Raw genomic sequence first — 19,324 nt, 5'->3', positions numbered from 1 at the left:
ACTCTCAGCATCCTAGAATTGGGCACAGGGGTAAGTGCAGTGGGTAACATGATGGGGTCTCACGCATTGGGCGAGCTGGTTAGGGAAGAGAATGGAGATGAGGGGTCTGTAGGATAAGGAGAAAGAAAAAGGTCAAAGAGGGGAGGTTTAAATAATATCCAAGAACATATCTATCTTAGAGCCCATTCTAAGCTATAGCCAAGAAAGATCAGGAAAATTAGGAAACTATGCATAGGAAATAAAGTATCTAAATTTATTCTTTCAGGGGAAAAAAGAAAACAAAACAGGCCATGGCACTGCCCCACAAGAACAAAGCAAGTCTTCACGGGAAGACTTCTTTACCTGGAATCCCAAATCCCCATCCAGTAGCTTAAGTCCCACAGTGAAGTAAGGGTCTTTGCAATTTAGAGAGATCCCACTCAACCTTTTTGTTCTTTGAAGCAGTGATTTGAGAGCTTTACTATGATGCTGTGCACTTATGGCTGTCTAATCAATAGGTCTCTTGGGTTTGCTTCTTGTAGTGACCAAAAAAATCATCTCATAGGTATAGTCAGCAGTGAGAGAGCCTGTGTAAGGCAATAAAGCATGAGTGTTGGGAGCAAGAGTTTTGGGGTCAGATTTCTAACCTCGCCATTTATTGTCCGTTTGACTTCAAGGAAGGGGTTTACCCTTTCAGAGCTTTCATCTGTATGATAGAGAGAATGACGAGTGCTTTATGGGCCTGGTATGAAGACTGCATGATAGAATTAAATGATGAAATAAATGAAAGTTATGAATACAGCATCCTGTCAGACATGTAGTAATGGTTCAGTGAATGACAGTTAGTGGTAGTAGTAATATTCTTCCTGATTAAGGCAGAAGGACAAGCTAGTCTTTATGGCGCATCCCTGCTGCTGCTGCTAAGTCGCTTCAGTCATGTCCGACTCTGTGCAACCCTATAGGCGGCAGCCCACCAGGCTCCCCCATCCCTGGGATTCTGCAGGCAAGAACACTGGAGTGGGTTGCCATTTCCTTCTCCAATGCATGAAAGTGAAAAGTGAAAGTGAAGTCGCTCAGTCGTGTCCGACTCTTCAAGACTCTATGGATTGCAGCCTATCAGGCTCCTCCATCCATGGGATTTTCCAGGCAAGAGTACTGGAGTGGGGTGCCATCACCTTCTCTAATGGCGCATCCCTAGGTAGCAACAACTGTGACCTGCACTTGCTGTTGCCATGCTAACTGAACTGGTCCCATGTGGTCAACACTCCACCTGCTCCAGCAGCTCCTTGCCAGTCCTCCCTGGAACCTTACACCCTAAAACTTCTCCACATCTACTCCGAAAGCCACGCGTTCTGATTCAGCCCCTCTCAGGAAAAGTGCTTCTTTTCCAGAGCACAGCTGGCTATGGGAATTTAAAAAGCTTCTGCACATTAGGCCTCGATGAACTGAAGCATGTCCCAGCCACAGCAGCTTGAGCACCCAGAACGTCCGGACAGCAGCTCTGTTATCTCCCTCAGCCAGAGGAGTAGGCTCACCGCCCACATGTCGAGGCCTTGGGCAGTGGCCTGACATCAAGGACCTGGTTATCAATTATTCTAATTGTTATTCCTGACCGTGGCTAGAACTGCTGGTGTTTAAAGGAGTTTCCATCCTCCAGATCCATAAACTTGCCCTTGGCTTATTGAGCCAACCACACTAGTTTAACAGAAGTGATTTTAACTACTCAACTGAACTACAAAAGGAAGTGAGGAGGGCATGGGGGGCTGTGATCAGTGTTTAAGCAGAGGGCCGGGCTTCTCTTATCTTAGGGGCAAAACTGCTCCTGATGGCTACACCTCCCACGAGCTCTCTCCCACCCACATCGCAAGAGCATCCACACTGAGGGATCAGATGTATTGAAACCCACAGAGCTTCCATGCCTCAATGCTAAAAATCATATGTTTGTTAAGTACTCGAAGGTGTGGAAACCTAAGTTGATGTTAAAAAATTGTGTTTCCTTGGGTCTGTATACCCCCCCATCTAGTGTCATAAGAATGTCTTGCGGGTCCAGCTGCCCATTCTTCACTAATGTACATCAATCAAGATTGCACACATGTACCGCAATCCATTGGTAGTGGCTGCCTGGTGTTCAGTGTAGGAAAAGATGCTGGTAAAGAACACTATGCTTGGCTAGTAATGTCTGCCATGGGCACAGGATGAAGAATGGGAGTACCCTTTTTATGTATCTGCAAACCTGATCTTAGTTTACAAACCTCTGGGAGGCAGGAATGTATTGTTTTATCTCTTCATGTAAATATACCTAACATATGTCATGAGTTATTAGTGATGATGGTGATGAATATTGATGCCAAACTGCAGTCATTTAACCAGTTTTGGTGTAGTTCTTAGTAGCTAAATTGTGTCCAACTCTTTGCAACCCCGTGTACTTTTGAGCATGCCAGAGTTTGCTCAAATTCATGGCCGTTGAATCGGTGATGCCGTCCAACCATCTCCTCCCCTGTCATTCCCTTCTTCTTTTGCCCTCAATCTTTCCCAGCTTCAGGGTCTTTTCCAATGAGTCAACTCTTCCCATCAGGTAACCAAAGTATCGGAGCTTCAGCTTCAGCATCAGTCCTTCCAATGATCATTCAGGGTTAGTTTCCTGATTGACTGGTCTGATCTCCTTGCAGTCCAAAGGACTCTCCCTTAACTAGTTTCAGCAGCTAAAAATCTTATGATTGCCCTCTGACCTGTAAGCTCGTTCATCACCCTGTCAGAGAATAAGCAATACAGTTTACAAAATCTTCACTCCTTACACTAAAACTCCTTGGATAGTCTAAAGCACTGTCGTAAATATTAGACACCAAATTGTCAAAATAAATAAAGAGGGAAGTTTCGTGGTGTGGCAAATTCTCCTCTTCTCCTCCTAAATCATGTTTATTTGCTTACTTGAAATTCACGACATGCCCTCGGCATCCAGCAGTGATTTTGAGGCTCAGCTGGACACACACTGGGGAGAGGGAACAGCCTTATAAGCAAATGAATGACAAACACCTCTTCTGCGTCAGCATCATCCATCTCACTCAAGTCGTGTGTCCTTCAACTGCTCTGCCTCAGGTCCCTGTCGTCCCCCTGAGAAGCACATTTATCATCGCGTGTAACCTTGTATTTCTGATACGTGTAATGCACATGCCAGCACGTGTCAGAGACCCGTGTGGAGTCTTATGAAGACCAACTTGAAGAGAGGAGTCACAGGTCCCGATTCTGCCCCCTGGCCCCACAAGCTGTGTAATCACACATCCAGTGAAAGAGTTTGGCAACAACCGGAGACACAGCTGGATGGCAGGGAGAAGCAGATTCTGCCCCCACCCCCACCACCCCTGCCACTACCCAGGGCTTCTATCATCTCATTCCAGAAACCTCACCCCAACTCTGACTTCCATCCCTATGCTTAGGAGATTAGTGGAGGGCAGAAAAATGATTATCTGTTGCCACCAGAAATCATGGCAGCCACCAAAAATCTCATACTGGAAATTGGATTGTCCCAGTTCATCATCACTCATTACCCACACAATGTACATATATAATGTGAACACTGTTGTACAGTGACTGACTATCCCTGCAGGAGAAGCAGGCTGGGGGAAGCCATGCTCCTCTTTGAATTGGCTTGAAGCTTAAGCATCAGATATATGGAGATGCCAGGATGTTGGGCCAGGCCTAGTCACCTGTCTAAACCTTCACTTTCTTTTTTTTCAGTTGTAGAAATGAGCAGATGGGACCAGGTGATTACTAATGTTCTTTCCAATTCCAAAATTTCTATTCAAGACCTAGACTCTTCCTTGGTAAAATTCCACGTACCATTCTTTCTAGGTGGACTATTCCTAAGTTGGGATGCCCCATTCCATGGTCTGTATCAGTAACTTTGTTGTTTAACGTTTTAATGAAGAGGGATAAAGTCTTCACAGGCTGGCTTTCTGTACCCTGGTCAGTTGAATGTGATAAACTAATCATACAGCCAGAGGATGTTCAGAATAGTCTATCTCGTGCACTTGTGCTTTCCTCTTCTTTAGATATGATCCTAATGAGTGGTTCTCAAAGTGTGGTCCCAGAACCAGCAGGGTCAGAATCACTTGGGAACTGATTAGAAATGCAGATTCTGGTGGTCCTCCTGGACCTACTGAATTCACACTGTGGGGGTGGACCTCAGAACTGTGTGTTTTGATAAATTCTCCATGTGATCTCGAGGCATGCTAAGCCTTGGGAAACACTGATCTACATGAGAAAAATAGCCCCTGCTGAGGGTCAGGTGACCTGAAATCTACTCCAGTTTCCAAGATCTTAAATTACTCATACCCCATCTGGAATTCAGCTACCTTATAAGTAAATTAAGGACAGTGACTACAGCTGTGGAATGAAAGGACACTTGCTCCTTGGAAGGAAAGCTATGGCAAACCTAGGCAGCATATTACAGAGCAGAGACATCACTTTGCCAACAAATGTCCATCTAGTCAAAGCTACGTTTTTTCCAGTAGTCATGTATGGATGTGAGAGTTGGATCATAAAGAAGGCTGAGGGCCAAAGAACTGATGCTTTTAAACTGTGGTGCTGGAGAAGACTCTTGAAGAGTTCCTTGGACATCAAGGAGATCAAACCAGTCCGTCCTAAAGGAAACCAACCCTGAGTATTCTTTGAAAAGACTGATACTGAAGCTGAATCTCCAGTACTTTGATTATCTGATGTGAAGAGCTGACTTAGTGGAAAAAACTGATGCTGGAGAAGACTGAGGGCAGGAGGAGAAAGGGGTGGCAGAGGATGAGATGGTTGGATGGCATCACCAACATAATGGACATGAGTTTGAGCAAACTTTAGGAGATGGTGGACAGGGAAGCCTGACATGCTGCAGTTCATGGGGTCGCAAAGAGTCAGACATGACAGAGCAACTGAACCACAGCAGCAAAGCATGGCTTTATTTATGTTACTCATTTGGAATAGCAGTAGGTTACAATTAATCAGTAGGTGTAGAAGTGCTGTGAACAAGTTGAACGTATTTTTCACATGACTAGAGTTTTATTCATTCATTCAACAAGTATTTTTCCTCATCTATATGCTCAGGGTCTGGAGGATACGACAGGAAGAAGGTAGATAAGGTCTTTGCTGTCATGGAGTCTACACTCCACACTGGATTCTTTGTGATACTGTTTGATATTTACAAGCAGTTGTATGATTCATTTCAAGATTAGGTTCTGATCTCTCAAGGGATTGGGAAAATGGGAAATGCTTTTACCTAAGAGGAAGATCAGGTTATGTCAAGCATAACAAAGAATAAGTTGACTACAATGCAGCTAAAGCAATATTAGCTACCAGGACAGAACATAAGAAGAGATTTAGAAACTGTCAAGCTGGATCTTCCCTCACCACGGCAGAGACTTGGCTGAATGGTACTCAGGCCTCATCCAGATTATGATATTTCACTTCTCTCTCCATCCTAGCCAGCCCTCCTGGATTTTCTTGAACAAAACTGGATACTACAAAGAGTAAAGCAAAGCCTCTGTTCCCTGAGCTCTTTTCCAGAATCATAACTGGTAGCTCAGTTGGTAAAGAATCCACCTGCAATGCAAGAGACCCCGGTTCCATTCCTGGGTCAGAAAGATCCCCTGGAGAAGGGATAGACTACTCACGCCAGTATTCTTGGCATTCCCCTGTGGCTCAACTGGTAAAGAATCCACCTGCAATGCGGGAGAGCGGGGTTCAATCCCTGGGTTGGAAAGACCTCCTGGAGAAGGGAAAGGCTACCCGTTCCAGTATTCTGGCCTGGAGCTATATTCCATGGGATATATAGTCCATGGGGTCGCAAAGAGTCGGACATGACAGAGACTTTCACTTTCACTACCATCTGAGGGACTTCCCAGGGGGCACTAGTGGTAAAGAGCCTGGCTGCCAGAGCGAGAGACATAAGAGATATGGGTTTAATTCCTGGGTTGGGAAGATCTCCTGGAGAAGGAAATGGCTACCCACTCCAGCATTCTTGCCTAGAAAATTCCATGGACAGAGGAGCCTGGTGAGCTACAGTTCATGGGGTTGTAAAGAGTCGAACACAACTGAAGTGACGGAGCATGCGTGCACTACCATCTGAGATACGGGCCCAGTGAGAATAAATAAGTGATCATCAGATAGTTGGACCCCAGGACCAATTTTTGGGAGGATTTAAATCCTTAGCCACTATCATTGACAAGCAGCTGCTTTTTTCTTTTCTCTTCAATCCAGAGCTAAAATTCAATTTCCTAAATTTTATGAAAAGAAATGAAAAATGTGCTGGGGGGAAAAGAGTAGCTCGGGAGAGTTTTTGGACTTCAAAACCCTCAAAAATCTTTTAATGATTTAAGTGTAAAGGAACCAGAAACATACTGATGAAATTCCCCTTGATATCCACATGGTGCTTACAAATTCTGGAGGGAAGATTTCAGCAATGAAATCTGCTTTTTTTTTTTTTATCAAACCCAAACCATTTGAGATGCCTGGTGAACTCCAATATGGTGCGATCATATCTTTTCTCATAACAGTCCCTTCTCCCCAAAGGCAGAAGGGGAGGGAAAAGCCTAATTAAAGAACGTTGGTTTTTAAGGTCAGAGTCCTACGGGAAGCAGGGAGGGGCTACGGGTGGGGGTGGGGGTGAGATGTTGGATTGTCATATGCTGAGCTGTTTGTGGTGTTTACACTGACCCACAAGTGTGCCATGGATAGACAAGATCAAAAGGTAATCATCTAATTTTCTGCTACTTTTCAACCTACAGTTGGCAAGAATTGTTGCATCCTAAGTTCGAAAACAGTAAATTTCCAAGCTGTCATAATATTGAGGTCTCAGGTGTATTGCTTGCTCTGCATAATTAATTGTTAAGTGATAATTTGTACACTGAGATATTTTCCTTCAGACGTGAAAGTGGAAGTCTCAGCATCGTTGCCTCCGGCGGGCAGAAGAAAAAGTGAAGTGGTGTGTGCTATCCAGACACTAACAATGCCTCTCCTTTCACTGAGGCCAGCTGACAAGGGGCTTGGAGGGTCTTCTGCTGCCTAGGCCCTGACACCTACCCACTTGTGAACCCCGCCCACTGCTCTCCAGGTCTCCCCCATTCTTGAAGATTGTCCCAGCGAGTGTATTCATCTCTGGTCTCCTTTCCTCTGAATTCTGGCGGCCCCCACATTCTCTGTGTATAATGTATGCCTGAATGTGTACTCTCGGTAATTCTTTTGGAGTTTATTGTGTTTGTAAACTCTCTGAGAACAGAAACCAGGCCTCATAATTCTGTGTCTTCCAAATCACCCTGCAGAGTCCTAAGAATATAGTGGCACTTGATATATACTTGCATTAGCTTGACTGCTGTAACAAACAACTCCTGAGTCTCAGCACCCTACAAGAAATACTGACCTCTTAGTATCATTGCAAGGGCTTCCCGAGTGGCTCAGATGGTAAAGAATCTGCCTGCAGTGAGGAGACCTGGATTCAATCCCTGGGCCAGGAAAACAGCCTGGAAAAGGGAATGGCTACTCATGCCAGTATTCTTGCCTGGAGAAGCCCACAGACAGAGGAGCCTGGTGGGGGTCCATGGGGTCACAAAGAGTCGGATACGACTGATTGACTAACAGCAGCACCACCAGTATCATCACAGGTAACTATGGGTTGGATGTGTCTCTACTCCACACAACTGCATTTTAGGGCCTTGGGTAAAAAAGTAACATCTCTCTGAGACATTCCTTTCTTATGATAGAGGGAAGAAATTAGCCAAGCCAGATGAGACACCTAGGGTCAAAGCATCTGCCCACACATGGCATACCTCACGTTCTTTCATATTCCATCAGCTAAAACAGGTTGTAAAGCAAAGGCCGGTGCAAGCCTGATGAAGGGATGAAGAAGGAAACTCCACCTTGAGGAAACACTATAGGTCACATGGCAAAGGGAGGAGGGGACCAAACCATGGGGAGCAGAATGCAGCCTGCCACAATGCTGCTGATGGATTGTACGCGAGGTGGGGGGAGCTGACCTCCTCTTCGTGAGTGTGGATGGATGTGTTGCCTGGTAATGAGCCCCCTCTAATGCACGCATGTAGACATCGATCACAGGGACCCCCTCCCAGCTTTGCAGCCCTGAGGACCCATGCACCCCCTGCTCTGCCCGGCCACTTCCTGTTTCTTCCATCAGTGCCTAGGTGGTGGTCTCTTCCCAGGCAGACTTGGAAGGAGGTACTTTTTCTTACAGAAGTATTCTTTGGGCTTCATTAACAGAAACTGACTCCAGTGGTCTGAAGTCATAAACAATTTTGCTTACATAACCAGAAATGCAGTGTTGGGCACTATCAAATAAAGGCTCTGGACCTACTTTTCCATCTTTGTCTTGGTCCCTTTTTTCATGGATTGGCTTTTCCCCAAGCAGGCCTCCTTCCCAACCATAAGATAGCTGCCAGCATCAACCTTGGCAACATGATTCAGGCTTTCCATCCAGGGAGAGAGAGTGTGGGCTTTCCATCACTCTCGTAAGAGTGAGATGAGTTTCCAAACACCTCTCAGCAGTCCTTCCTTGCATCTTGTTGGTCCAAAGAGGGGCCACTAGCCTGGTTCTGAACTGGTGACTTGTCAGGGAATTGGACAGCCCTCAGACCCACCAGGCTCACCCAGGGAACTGATGATTTCCCTATCGAGCATTGCCGTTCTTCAATGAAGGAGAAATGGAATGGCTCTTAGAGAGTGCACTGTGTTTCCCAGCCATAATTGGACAGTCTGGTGTCACTTGCAGTCATTATTGATCCAGATAGCTCATGGAGAACGGATATTGGAAGATGGGTGAGATGAGCTCAGCCTGCCCAGCTCCCGTGCCGTGTGTGGTATCCACATTTGAATCTCATTGGATAGCTATGGCCAGAGGTGCATTCTGAATTTCACCTGCCTGCCAGCCACTGCTGTTAACTATGTTTGCTTGGCTGAGAGTCTTTCCCAGCCAGCTGGTGGTCCCCTAAGGGTTGCTTCTCGTGCCTGCTTTGACGATTGGCGCACCTCATGTGTCACGACTCAGCACCCCCTCGCATGTCATCATGATGACACAGCGCTGGTAGTCATGACAAGGAGAGAAGTTCATCACTAGGTTCTCTTGTCACGTCACGTCTTTCTTGGCTATGCTTCACCTGCCACACCCGTGGGAATGAAGAGAGATGACTGGTAATTAGGCTGCTATAGCTGGGATGCTCCATGGTGCCTCAGAGACCCTGGAAGCATGATGAATGGCAGGGGCAGAAACCTCACAGCTACACAGTGTGGGCTCCAGGAGGAAGGTGAAGTGCCTGGCCCTTCTTCTGCTCATCAGCCTCTTATTCCAGACTAACAGACAGGCTGGGTTATTTCTATCTTGCAGCTCGTGACAGGTTGCCTATTGTGTGTGTGTGAGTGTGTGAGGGTGTGTGTGTGTGTGTGTGTGTGTGTGTGTGTGTGTGTGTGTGTGAGACAGAGTGAGATGTCCTCCTGGCTGACACCTGTGTGAGAGATGCTCAGCACTGGGGCTAGCGAAAGTGCCACAATCTTCACACATACTCACTGGAGGAATGTGAGATGGGAAGGGGTGATCAGTGTGAGAGAAGTGAATAGCTCAGACAGTGACAGACAGGGTCCAGAGAGGCGAAGAGAGGGAGAGGTGGGGAGGGAAGCCTGGCTGTAGGTACCTGTGGGCCTCACCTTTACATGCTGAGAGTCACGCTGGGCTGCACTAATTGCTTGAGGTGCAGATTGCCAGCACATCTCCGGGGAAAGCAGCCACGCTACTGATGGCTGTGCTTTTGTCTGATCTTGTCTTTCTGAAAGGAGAGCTGGTCTCCAGACTGGTCTGGAATTCTGACTCACTTCATCTAGGTTTCTAGACCCTACCCTGATCCCACCAGGGCTCAGAATGATTGGGACTACTCTCTGGGTGTCCGGGCTGGAAGCAGCTCGCCAGGGCTTCTTTCCTGGTCTCTACTGAGTCATCTCACCATCCCCTGGGGCCAGTATGTAGTGTCCAAGTGTCTGATATGCTCCTGGGGAAGAGTGGAGAGATAGTTCCAGAAAGAATGATGTGTCTGGTGGTGAAAGTAAAGCTCGATGCTGTAAAGAGCAACACTGCATAGGAACCTGGGTTGTTCGGTCCATGAATCAAGGTAAATTGGACATGGTCTAGCAGGAGATGGCAAGAGTGAACATCGCCATTTTAAGAATCGGTGAATTAAGAAGGATGGGAATGGGCAAATTTAATTCAGGTGACCATTTTATCTTCTACCGTGAGCACAGGTCCCTTAGAAGAAATGGAGTAGCCCTCAGAGTCAACAAAATAGTCCAAAATGCAGTACTTGGGTGCGATCTCAAAAATGACAGAATGATCTCAGTTCATTTCCACTGGGGCAGAAGAGGACATTCCTTCATAATAATCTGTCTGTCCTGCCACCCACACCTCCCACCCCCGCCACTTCTGGGGGGCTTGTGCGCATGTCAAATCCTTCCTCTTGGGGCAGGAAGGAGTGGGGCCAACAGAAATCTGGCCCGAGCCTTCCCTTCTCTGGCTGTTGGTGGCCAGCAGGGCGCAGAGGCAATTTAATGGCTGGGCAGCCTTACTGCTAGAATGCCCCGCTGGTCCCTGCACCAGAACCCTCATCGGATTGGGCCATATGGAAGCTTCACCAGCAGATGCACTGGCCATGTCCCTCTGTCTGCAAAATCTCCATTGGTTTTTTAATTAGACAAATGTCAGTGTGTGATCCGAGATGAGAAACTGTTTTCTGAGGGTGATAAAAGTGCCACCTTCTGAACAGCTGCTCAGCGCAAGGACTGCCTTTCCTCCAGGGGCCTCCTTCCCCGCTTGGGGCTCCTACTTGGAGAGGAAGGGTGGGTCACTGTTGTCATCGCCTGTACCCCAAGCTCTGTCATCCCTTCGAACTTCCTGCTCTCATTGCTTCCCCTCCCCTCCCCTCCACCCCACCTCCTTCTGATCACAGTAGCCCCCAGCCCTAGCCTCCAAAGAGGATGAAACACAGGAAGAGGGACGTTGGCAGCCCAGGACAGTTGTAGAGGGAACTGTAAAGCCCAGCCTTCCTTCCTCCTGGCTATTGGAACACATATCTTTCTGTCTTGCTCACTGCCAAACCCAAGGGTCCAGCGCAAGCCCCTCCTGGGCTGCTTTTGCTAACGACACCATCTGATAGCAAGGACACTCCATCAGAGGAGCCGCTGCTGCCAGCTGAGAGGGACCGGAAGTGTTGAACACTTCCGGCATTCATCTGCACTGTACATACACTGTTTGCTGGGAAGACGGGTGTGTTGTAGCCAATGTGGAGATGGGCTCTTTGGGGCTTAAGCCAAGCCCAGTTGCCTTTTTAGGTGCGTGATGTTGACTCCTGGAGAGGCTGAAGAGCTTGCCCAATTTCATCATCCGCAAAACGGAGACGTTATATTTCTCACACGGGCTTGTTCTAAGACTTGAATGGGTTTCGTTGCTGTTGTTCAGTCACTAAGTCACGTCTGCCGCATTGCAACCCCATGGACTGCAGCATGCCAGGTTCCTGTGTCCTCCCTATCTCCCTGAGTTTGCTCAAATTCAGGTCCAGGTTCCTATGCCATGTTGTTCTTGATAGCATTGGACTTAACTTCAGTTGCCCTCTGCTCTTCCCCTGTAGCGCACTGGACACCTTTTAACCCGAGGGGGCTCATCATCCAGTGTCATATCTTTTTGCCTCTTCATACTGTTCCTGGGGTTTTCAAGGCAAGAATACTGAAGTGGGTTGCCATTCCCTCCTCCAGTGGAGCACGGTTTTGTCAGAACTCTTCACTGTGACCTGTCGTCGTGGGTGCCCTGCCCCGCGTGGATCAGAGCTTCATTGAGTTACACAAGCCCCTCTGCCACCACGAGGCTGTGATCCATGAAGGAGTATGGCTTCATTTATGGAAATTCCTAAGCAGGGGCCTAGGCTTTCGTAAGTCCTCAGTAAGGAGCCGGTAGCAAGATTTATCATGAAAATGACCACAAGTCTGTGTAGGCATCTCAGCTCCTGGTTATGTTCCTTGTCATCCAGACCTGATCAAGGATTTGAGGATTTCTCTCCTTGCCAGCCTGCAACTCCAAAAAGGCCTTACAATCCCCCAGGCACCCCTTCTCTCCAAAGTAGTCCTTGGTTGACCCCTTCTTTTAAATGAGGGCCTTTATGCCTGGGACTGTGTGTCCATCAAACAGCTGCCCCTTTCGCTTCCTGAGCAGGAAAAGCCCACCTCCACAGAGGACTTTTCAAAGCCTGACTGCTTCTGGGAGTGCAAGATTGAACCGTATGTCAGTTCCAAGATGCAGACACACCATAAAGAAAAGGATATCTGCTGATAGACTCGGGGCTGAGTTAGGTTTGTTGCTTTGAGCTCAGGTAGACAATTTAGGGTGATTTTAATGACTCTGAAATGTTTTATCTTTTACAACCCCTGGAACTGCCGCTCCACAACCTTAACAAATTGCCGGCTTTCCATCCCTCTCTCCCTGTCATCTTCAGTTAATGCAAGGTCCATTAGGACTTGAGAAACTTATTATTGCAATAAAAAAATATATCCTACCCATATCACAGACCATATATCTGAATCTCACCTAACACCCGCCCAGGGATTAATACATATTTTAAGCAAGTGTTTTACAGTGGCGATGCTGCAGACCCCTGCACAGCCATTCCCACTGATGCTGAGACAATAGGAGCAAAAGCAAAAGGTCATCTATGGGGTCAGGGTGCTGCCTCTCCTGGGTTTTTGGAGACCAAAGCACATCCCCCGACTCCTCTGGGAGACGGGGACCATCATGACCTCAGTCAACAGAGCCCATTCGCAGTTGTACATTACCCCAAGGGTTGGCATCTGTGCCTGGGGTGTGTGTCTGAACTTACATCACCATCTTGTCAATGGACTCACACCCTGGGAGCTAGCGCTTAGCAGGCACTGAAGATGCAGTTTCTACCCTCACCCTGCGGACACCCCGGGTGCACTGCTAACTGTAGCTGGTGTTTTCGGTACCTACAAAGAGTCTTTCATGACTACAAAGAGTTCTTGCCTGGAGGAAATATCAGGCTAGAGAAGAGGTCCACACTCAATCCCATATCTGTATACCTGTGATGGAAAAAGCCCAAGATGGGATCTGGGCTTTAGTACCACAACCCCTACTAACTCCTCCCTCTCCATCCTGACCTCCTCCCTGCCCTACTACTGCTCATTTCTACTACAGAGCTCCACCTGCCTGCTGTTTTTCTAAGGACACCCCCCCCCTCATTCCCCTGCCACCCAGAAGATACAGATTAGGTCTTCCATCCTTCAAGGTCATATTCCCTGTATCTTCATTGTTGTTGTTGTTTGGTAGCTAAATTGTATCTGACTCTTTGCGACCCCATGGACTGTAGCCCACCAGGCTCCTCTGTCCATAGGATATCCAGGCAAGGATACTGGAGTGGGTTGCCTTTTCCTTCTCCAGGGGAGAAGTGCTACAAAGGAAGAGAAAGCAGGGGAGAGGTTTGGGGGTCTTGTGAATGGTAGGGTAATTTCACGTCAAGTAGTCAAGGGAGGTTCTGTTGAAAGGCGACACATGAATTAAGATCTGAAGACAGTGAGGGGGCAAGCCGTGTAGGTACCCAGAGGATGAGAACCCCAGGCAAGAGAACCTTCGCAAGGGAAGGGTCTGGACCAGGTGGAGAAAGTGCAGAAAATGAGTGGGAAGGAAAGCAGGAAGAGGCGAGGCTAGAGGAGAGCAGAAGCCAGACCCTGCTAGCTTTGTCTTCATCTCTGTCACTTTAGACTAATTTTCTGTTTACAACTTCAGCCCATCGTTCCATTAAACTGAAAGAAAGAAGCATTCATCTTTGCAGCTCCGGGGGTCAACTCTGAGCCTTGCCACAGATGGTACTCAGAACACTTTTTGAACAAGTGCTAGAAGCCCTCAAAGAGCTCCAATCCTAGACTCATTTTCCTTGCTTAATTTTGTTACTGAAGTTCTCTCAGCTTTACAACCTGTCCTTCCACTAAAAAGTTTCTTGCCTGGCCTCAGATCTGCAGGCTGTCTCTTTCTTGTTCCATGCGTTCTGTGCTATTGGCAATGATCTTCCATTTCTACTTCCTCTCTATTGCGGCTGTCCCAAAGTGTGGAGGAGACCATGGTAGTCTTTGGTGAATATGATCACAACTATATTTGATCAGATAATAATTTGATCAAATGCAGATCCACCCCCTCGGGAGATGGCCCAGTCTTCAAAGCCAGATGTGCAAGCATACAGATCAGTCATTGTGTCTGAGTAATGGGGCATCTGGGGAAAGAGTGCAAAGGCATCTCCAACTGGAAGACACTGCTCTGCGCTCTGACCAAATCTCCAGTAGAAATTCAAGTCCAACAGCAACCGTAATAGTGACATCCTGTACTGATGGGTTTGTTGACCGTGTGCTGGGCCCCGTGTGGGTGATTGGACCCAAATCAGAGAGGTGCCCTCGTTTGAAAAAATAAGGGCACTATGGCTTCCTTCATAGACTGGCCTCCTTCTTTGCTTTGAATGTCCAAATGATGAACCTTTCATTGTGCCTTTCTTCCATGGAATGGAATAACTCAGAAGCAGAAAATTGGGCTTCAGCCAAACCACTCTGACTTCTCTTTATGGCCCCTCAAAAGACAAGACAACTCACGACAAGACAGACATCCCAGAAAGAAGCCAGATGCAGCCTCATTCGTGAGGCCATATAGGAGAGCTCTAGGGTCTAAAAGGGCTTCCCTGGTGGCTCAGATGGTAAAGAATCTGCCTGCAATACGGAAGACCTGAATTCGATCCCTAGGAAGATCCCCTAGAGAAGGGAATGACAACCCACTTCAGTATTCTTGCCTGGAGAATCCCATGGACAGAGAGGCTATAGTCCATGGGGTCACAAACAATCGGACATGACTGAGCGAATAACACTTTCAGGGTCTAAAAGGATTGTAAACTTTCAGGAGGATCTACCTTGTGTTATAATGTGTGCAGTTCACATTGCCTGCTTTTAAAATTATTCCTGATTATCAGTGAATATAATGTTCCAATACATGCTAAAAAACAGTGAAAGGAAATGAGATTTGAAGCAAAAACACTGTTTCATTCACTTATCTGCTGGAAGGAAAACAAGTTGTTGGGCCGAGGCAGCAAGGGAATCATTTGTAAGGTCCTCGCCATCTGGGAGGCCTGTCTCTTTGAGAGTCATCTTGCTGTTCACACTTCCCTTTTCTGAGCCTCACTTTCCCTCTGTTGATAAGAGACTAAGAATTCCAGTTCTTTCCCAGCCTCCCTACTTTTGAAGGCTTCCCTTTAACAAAATCCACGCCACCAACAAAAAGGCTTCTGCAGTCTCGCCAGGCAGGATAACTTCGATTTCAGAGATGAGGAGCTGCATCTTTGAACCGCTTGCCTCTTGAGTGGTCAGTGGGCAGAAGGTGGCCCGTCAAAAATCTTCAAAGGAATCAGAGAGTTTGGGGAGAAAGAGGACTAGTGTCTGCAGTGAGAGGACCCAGAGAGGAGGTAAGATGGGGCTGGCAGTGTGATCGCAGCCTGGGGCTCTGCACAGTCCTCAGCCTTGAAGCCCGCCTGGCATTTGCTTCTACAAAGCTCCTGGTTTAGCAGATGAAATGGAAATCTGAACTGACAACTTTGTATACAAACCCCAAACAGGATCGCCCTGCCTGTCAGCTGTTTCATCTCCACCAGACTTCCCCACTCTGCTGCACCAGGATTTTTGTACTGCTGGGTGTGGACAGAACCCTGGAGCCCTTTGGGGAGCACATCCCTTTGAAACTGTTCCCCAGTCACCCAGCATGGAGTGACCGTGGCAGATAGGGCTTTGTATTGTCAGGCCGTGGAGGTGGGCATAGCTCCGATTCACTCACTGCTCCGGTGTTTTGTTAAAGGTTCACAGCTGGACAGGTTAGACAGTGGTGGTACCTTTCAGCAACGGAATCTCACACCCATCCAGTACACACGCTGAGACTGGTAATGTGTTTTCTGGTCACAAGTGGGACAGGTCCAACAAGGCCTAAAAAGAAGACATTCCCTCCTCACTCTCTGACCCCTGGGTAGGGAACTGGGTCTTCCCTGGTGGCTCAGACAGCAAAGAATCTGCCTCAATGCAGGAGACCCCTGTTTGATCCGTGGGTCAGGAAGATTGCCCTGGAGAAGGAAATGTCAACCCACTCCAGTATTCTTGCCTGGAAAATTCCTTGGACAAAGGAACCTGGCAGGCTACAGTCCATGGGGTCACAAAGAATCGGACCTGACTGGGCAACTAATACTTTCTTCCTTCCTATGGGCTCCTCGGCTTGTAATCCCAAGTGGAATGGACATGATGTAAGTGCCTACCTAGTGAATTGATGAATTGAAATTCTATAAGGCTCTTTACCCCCACAATGCCATTTTGCAAATGAGAAAGCAAGGTGGGTAAAAGTTAAAATGATTTCCACTCATCTCAAAGGAAGCCTGTGTATCTGGTTCATACCAGCAGCTAGCAGACCCTCTGTGAGCCTCTCCTTCATTGTAAAATATTAACCATCCCTGCCCCACACTCCACCTGGGCATGGCAAGTCCGGCCCTCAAGGATGGAACCCTCTGTATGTGGCAACCTGGATTGGGGGCAGTTTGGGGGAGAATGGATACATGTATATGTATGGCTGAGTCCCTTTGCTATCCAGCTGAACTATCACAACATTGTTAGTCAGCTATACTCCAAAATAAAGTTGACTTTTTAGAAAAAGAGATAGACGCCTCTGAACCATGCTTAGCTCACCCTCTACAGATTGAACAGAATGGTCCTGCAGCCATCCATCCAGGAATGAGACAGAGTGGACAGTTGGCATGACACTGCCCTTTTTGCCAAACCAGGGAATGACCCAGACTCCCTCAGGTTCTCCTCTGAAGCATTGCCACAAATATGTATCTGAAGATGAGTTTTCATGTTACCTCCTATTTCTGCATCATCACCATCATCATCTTGAGTTAATTATTTTTTAGCTACTTGATGATTCTTGGCACCATCTTAGATACCTTCAAAGAAAATTTCCACAGTTTTTATTCTCTGGGGTCTTAATGTCTCAGAAGGATGGCTTCCATGCTGACAAACATAAAGAGAACATTACAAACATTGGGTGAATGTGGAATAAAAACAGAGCAAGATTAAAGATGGAATTATGCAAACTTCCCCCCACCTTGACCACCTTCCTCCTCAGAGCTATGGGTGTGCTCACCAGTAGCAGGGGTCAGGTTTTCTTGGCCCAAGTAGGAACAGTCTTATAAAACAGATGACTTCTTTCCCTGCTGTCAAAAACATATATTTGGAGTCATCAGTGGAAAGCCATCAAGCAGCTATGCTAAGAAGCGTGGCTAAGAAGTTTTAAGGAAATGTTATTAGGAATACCTTTTTTTCATAAAAGATTTTGTGACCAAAAACTTGTTCTGTTGATGTTGCTTCAGATGGAGTCTCTTGTATCAACTGTAATATCCCTAGAGTAATCAGTCTGATTGGCATCAGAAATGCAGTAAATATCAGGGCACAATTTAACCAGCAACAGCAAAAGAGCAAGTAATCATAAGTGTGGGGGCCTTTGACCATAAAAATGCAGATGTTTACATTGAATGTTGATTTCAACCACCTAGATTTTGCACCAAATGAAGCTTGAAATGTATCAACTGAAGTACAGCATCCAACTGATAAAAAATAGTCCTAAAAGCTTTGACTTTCTATGAAAAAGAGACTTCCAAGGGGATGGTCCTCTTACAGCCAGGCAATTTGTTCTAGGCCGCTTTCATAAAAATCATAGCATTTTCAAGTTGCAAAGGACCTTCAGGGTCTCATAATCCAGCCACCTTTTCAATGCAGGAAATCTCTGCTAAAGAATTACCTCCAGGCCAGGCTTGAAATACACTGCCTACCTGAGAAGGTCTATTGGAGGGTCACCTTGGGGAGTGTTGATTCTGTTCCAGGGTGAACCACGGGACTGTGTTCATTGTTGGGCATGTGAAACTGATGTGAGCCTCCCAAGCAAGGTCCCCAAATAAGCCAGGCTCCCTAGAGAAAGTGGCAGGAGGGCTTGTGATATTTGGAAATTGCTTTGATTTAAGACCCTCTTCTTATTTCTCCATCTGACAGCAGCCATTGTTATACTGACCTATTAAGGTGATTACAGAAAGTGTTGGTGGCCCAATATATCTCATTTTCATCACTGCCAGCCTCCTGCAATCACAGCTGCTGAACATGCCATAAATCCAATAGACTGAATGGCTCTGGGACCTCAGCAAAGAGGCTGCAGCTTTTTTTTGTTTCCACTTAGGCCAGGGTTATGAGTAGTAATAAACTCAGCAGTCAGGCCAGAAATGTGATGATGGGGGAAATGAAAAAGGGTTCAAGACAGGATAGGGGGAACACATGTGTACCCGGGACTGATTCATGTCAATGTATGGCAAAAACCACCACAATATTGTAAAGTAATTATCCTCTGATTAAAATAAATTAATTAACTTTTTAAAAAGAAAAGAAACAAAAAGAGAAAGGGTTCAGGAAAGCAAAGCAAAGCCAGAAAAATGCTCAGCTCCCCTTGAGTTGCTGAGTTTTCAAATTCATTAGCAACCCCAATTATTCAGTTCCTCAATTTTAATCTCTAATTAAACACTGCCACAGACACTGTATCTTCAGAAGGTGGGATTTAAGTGGCCTCTTCTTAATAATTGTGCAACTATGATCCCTGCATGTTTAACACAGAAAAAAAAAAGAAGGGAAAAAAGTGTATTAAATAAAAAGTAAAAAGAGAAAAACCGTGAATGCCTAAAGCTCATGCCAAATGGTAATTGCAGAGAGACATTATTTTTCTCTAAATATAGCAAAGATGACTACAAGGCTTCCAGCATTCTCCTATAATAATTTCTTAAATCAAAAGCATATTTGCTGATATGAGGATGCTCACCATAGCTATTCTTTCTGGACTAATTAGACAAGCTAGAAAACAACAGGCGGAGGTACAATATGTCGCTGGCTGAGTGATGAGAGTATTTTTTGCTTATTTCACAAGGTTGGAAAATCCTGAGCTTCCTGTTTTTTTTAAAAAAAAAATTATTCGGATGAAGTAATGAAATAAATATAGGCAGAGATGTGGGGTGGTAACATTTTGGTAACCAGATTTCTGTTTATTTAAAGAAAAGCTGCCTGAGAGAGGGCAGGCACATGTACATAGCCCAAGAAGGAAATGCGATTAAGACATAGGTAGGAGGAAAATTGAACACGAAATTGCGTCTCTTCCATGATGATAGCCGTGTGAGAACTAGCTTATCCTGTACCGGTTATTGGAAGA

At 46.4% G+C, this 19,324-nt stretch overlaps 1 protein-coding gene across 2 annotated transcripts in view; it reads left to right on the top strand.

The window, feature by feature from the left end:
* Positions 1-19,324, top strand: part of KIRREL3 (kin of IRRE like 3 (Drosophila)) — a 613,428-nt gene that overhangs the window by 90,636 nt on the left and 503,468 nt on the right. The window lies entirely within an intron of this gene.

Source organism: Capra hircus, chromosome 29, assembly GCF_001704415.2.
Source record: "Capra hircus breed San Clemente chromosome 29, ASM170441v1, whole genome shotgun sequence".
NCBI lineage: Eukaryota > Metazoa > Chordata > Mammalia > Artiodactyla > Bovidae > Capra > Capra hircus.
Note: the sequence above shows the minus strand (reverse complement) of the source record. Positions and strands in the feature narration are given on the sequence as shown.